Below are 4,526 nucleotides of genomic sequence, written 5' to 3'. Positions count from 1 at the left end.
TGGGAGGAAAAAGATGAGAATGTTTACTAATGCCACTGAATCAGTACTACTACACCACAATCAAATTAGAGAAAAAAATAGTAAACAGTCTAAATGGCAGTATGTTTTAATTTTCCCATATTATTTTTTAAATTTTATTTTTTTAATTTAAATTCAATTAATTAACATATAGTGTATTATTAGTTTCAGAGGTAGAGTTCAGTGATTCATCAGTCTTATATAACACCCAGTGCTCATTACATCACATCCCCTCCTTAATGTCTATGATCAAGTTACCCCATCCCCCCACCCCCACCCCTCCAGCAACCCTCAGTTTGTTTCCTATGATTAAGAGTCTCTTATGGTTTGTCTCCTTCTCTGGTTTCATCTTGTTTTATTTTTCCATCCCTTCCCCTATGATCCTGTTTTGTTTCTTAAATTCCACATATCAGTGAGCTCATATGATAACTATCTTTCTCTAATTGACTTATTTTGCTTAGCATAGTACCCTCTAGTTTCATCCATGTCCTTGCAAATGGCAAGATTTCTTTTTTTTTTTTTAGAACATCTTAAATTTTTAATCCTTTCTTTACAGGTTACCTAGACCGCTTTTGATTAAGAAAACTGTAGAAAGTTAGTAACTGCCACAAGCAAACGCCAGGCAGCCGCACGTGTCAATTTTCCACAGAGTCCTGTTTTGCGGGGTCTCCACTCACACTCGCTGGAATCGGTCGCGGCAGAGTTTAGTCCACAGGTCGCTTCTCCCCGTATTTCTTTGTAAACTCTTCAGCATTCTTACAGCACTTTTTACAGTCCTTAGAGTATTCTTCAGCTAGGTCAGCCCGAAGTGGGTGCTTGGGCTGGGGGTCGTTCACCAGTGCTATGAGGGACTGGATTACTTGGTCGGTTTTGGTTGCTGGCTTCCAGTTTTCAGCACTAATTACTGGCAGACAGACCTGCCCCTTTTCATTGATGTTCGGGTGATAGATTTTTGTTTTAAATGTGATCTTTGGTGGTTTGAAGGGGTACTCTGCTGGAAAGTTGATTTTGATTCCGAAGGCCCCCTTATCATATGCAGGGTTGTCAGGAACAATAAACCCTTGCCAAGTCAATAAATTAGCTTCATCAACCTGGATGTTACTGAAGTTTTTCATTCCACATTTGCGGATTTCTTCAAGCTCCTTCATCAGCCTCCTGCTGGCCGCCATCTTGGATCTGGTGCTGCAAGATTTCATTTTTTGATGGCTGCCTAATATTCACATCTTCTTTATCCATTCATCTATCAATGGACATCTGGGCTCTTTCCACAGTTTGGCTATTGTGGACATTGCTGCTATAAACATTGGGGTGCAATTGCTCCTTCAGATCACTATATTTGTATCTTTGTGGTAAATCCCTAGTAGTGCAATTGCTGGTCATATGGTAGCTTTTTGAGGAACCTCCACACTATTTTCCAGAGTGGCTGCACCAGCTTGCATTCCCACCAACAATGTAAGAGGGTTACCCTTTCTCTGCATCCTCACCAATATCTGTCATTTCCTGACTTGTTAATTTTAGCCATTCTGACTGGTGTGAGGTAGTATCTCATTGTGGTTTTGATTTGTATTTCCCTGATGCTGAGTGATGTTGAGCAATTTTCATGTGTCTGTTGGCCATTTGTATGTTTTCTTTGGAGAAATGTCTGTTCTTTCTGCCCATTTCTTGATTGGATTAGTTGTTCTTCGGGTGTTGAGTTTGATAAGTTTTTTATAGATTTTGGATACTAGCCCTTTATCTGATAAAACATTTGCGAATATCTTCTCTCATTCTGCTGGTTGTCTTTTGGTTTTGTTGACTGTTTCCTTTGCTGTGCAAAACTTTTTATCTTGATGAAGTCCCAATAGTTCATTTTTGCCTTTGTTTCCCTTGCCTTTAGAGATGTATCTTGGAGGAAGTTGCTGTGGCCAATGTCAAAGAGGTTGCTACCTGTGTTCTCTTGTAGGATTTTGATGGATTCCTGTCTCACATTTAGGTCTTTCATCCATTTTGAGTCTATTTTTGTGTATGATGTAAGAAAATGGTCCAGGTTCATTTTTCTGTATGTGGCTGTCCAATTTTCCCAAGACCATTTGTTGAAGAGACTTTCTTTTTTCCATTGGATGTTCTTTCATAGAGTTGAGGGTCCATTTCTGGGTTCTCCATTCTGTTCCATTGATCTATGTGTCTGCTTTGTGCCAGTACCAACAGTACATTAAAAGGGTTATTCACCATGACCAAGGGGATTTATTCTTGGGCTGCAAGAGTGGTTCAACATCCACAAATCAATCAATGTGATATACTACATTAATGAAAGAAAGGGCAAGAAACATATGATCCTCTCAATAGATGCAGAAAAAGCATTTAACAAAGTACAGCATCCTTTCTTGATTAAAACTCTTCACAGTGTAGTGATAAAGGGAACATACCTCAATATCATAAAAATTGTATACAGAAGGTCCACAGTGAATATCATTCTCACTGCGGAAAAACAGAGCTTTTTTCCCTAATGTCAGGAACAAGACAAGGATGTCCACTGTTGTTCAACATATTACTGGATGTCCTAGCCTCAACAGTCAGACAACAAAAAGAAATAAAAGGCATCCAAATTAGCAAAGAAGAAGCAAAATTCCCCCTCTTCACAGATGACATGATACTCTATGTGGAAATCCCAAAAGACTCCAACCCAAAATTGCTAGCACTCATTCAGGAATTCAGCAAAGTGGCAGGATATAAAATCAATGCACAGAAATCAGTTGCATTTCCATACACTAACAATGAGACAAAAGAAAGAGAAATTAAGGAGTCTATCCCATTTACAATTGTACCAAATACCATAAGATACCTAGGAATAAACCTATTCAAAGAGGCAAAGGATCTGTACAAAGAAAACTATAGAGCACTCATGAAAGAAATTGAGGAAGCCACAAAGAAATTGAAAAATTTTCCATGCTCATAGATTGGAAGAACAAATATTGTTAAAATATTTATGCTACCTAGAGCAATCTATACATTCAATGCAATTCCTATCAAAATACCATCAACTTTTTTTCAGAGAGTTGGAACAAATAATCCTAAAATGTGTATGGAACCAAAAAGACCCTGAATAGCCAAAGGGATGTTGAAAAAGAAAACCAAAGCTGGTGGCATCACAATTCCAGACTTCAAGCTATATTACAAAGCTGTTATCATCTTTTCCCATATTATTTGATTAAAAAAATTTGAATTGGACTACTAGCTAAGGCAATATTACCAAGAAATGATTTGAAGGTAGATGGATTTGCCCAAAACATAAAAAACAATGTGGGATTAATTCTAAAGTGATAATTTTAGTTTAGTCACAGAAGAATAAGTTAATGGATCAATAAAAGAAAATGGATAGCCTAGAAATTTAAAAAAATGGATCCTCAGTTTCTGTCAGAGTAGACATTTCACATTAGTTGGGAAAAGAGGAATCATTAAATGAATAATGGAATAATGATTGCTTAACTCTGGCAGAAATGATATTTCGTCATGGACTCTTCTATCCAAAATTCATTCCAGATGTTTTAAAGATTTAATTGTGAAAAGCAAAACTATAAAAAATGTGAAAGGAAATTTAGAAAAAAATACTTTCTTTTTTTTAATTATTATGTTCATTTAGCCACTGTATAGCACATCATTAGTTTTTGATGTAGTGTTCGGTGATTCATTAGTTGCATATAACACCGGGTACTCATCACAACATGTGCCCTCCTTAATACCCATCACCCTGTTACCCCGTCTCCCCACCCCCATCCCCTCTGAAACCCTGTTTTTTTTTTCCCGGAGTCCATAGTCTTTCATGGTTCTTCTCCCTCTCTGATTTGTCCCCATTCAGATTTCCCTCCCTTCTGACCTTACTATAGGAAAGGATTTCTTAAACAAGACACAAAAAAACACAAGTGTAAATAAAATTTGATCAAATTGACTTTGTTAAGATTAAAAACATCTGCTTATCAAAAGGCAAATCAAGTAAAAAAATCAAGTCACAAGTTTAGAGAATATGTTTGCAATGGATATTCTTGATACATAATGAATTTAAAATATAGAGAGAATTCTCAAAAATCTGTTAAAAAAGACAAACTATCCAATAAAACATTGAGGGGATGGAGATGAGACTTTTTTGGTACCAAGTCGATAGAGGACCAAAAATCTTAAACAGCAGTTAATCAAACTTTGCTGTTATTTGATAATTAATTATAGTATAATCAATTAGTTTCCTCAAAGAGGTCAAAATTCCCAATCACATTAATTTCGTTAAAAAAATAAGAAATTCTTACATTTAATAATTTTCTTGAAGTGGAAAATTATTATCTTTGCACTTTGCAATTCAGTGAATAACATTATAATATGAATTGTAAGAATTTTCTGTCCAATTAAATGTTCATTGTAAAGATCATAGTAAAACATCATTAGGCAAGGGGCGCCTGCGTGGCTCAGTCATTGAGTGTCTGCCTTTGGCTCAGGTCATGGTCCCAGGGTCCTGGGTTCAAGCCCCACATTGGGCTCCC

General features: G+C 36.6%; 1 pseudogene; it reads right to left on the bottom strand.

Annotated features, from left to right (window-relative positions):
• Positions 1-698: 698 nt before the first annotated feature.
• LOC112825931 (ubiquitin-conjugating enzyme E2 L3 pseudogene) lies at positions 699-1,191 on the bottom strand (annotated as a pseudogene).
• Between the last annotated feature and the right edge of the window lie 3,335 nt (positions 1,192-4,526).

This window comes from Callorhinus ursinus, unplaced genomic scaffold, assembly GCF_003265705.2.
Source record: "Callorhinus ursinus isolate GAN/ISIS: 27379988/994484 unplaced genomic scaffold, GSC_fseal_2.0 scaffold4, whole genome shotgun sequence".
In the NCBI taxonomy this organism is placed as follows: Eukaryota; Metazoa; Chordata; class Mammalia; order Carnivora; family Otariidae; genus Callorhinus; species Callorhinus ursinus.
The sequence above is the reverse complement of the archived record's forward strand: the minus strand, read 5'-3'. Positions and strand labels throughout refer to the sequence as shown.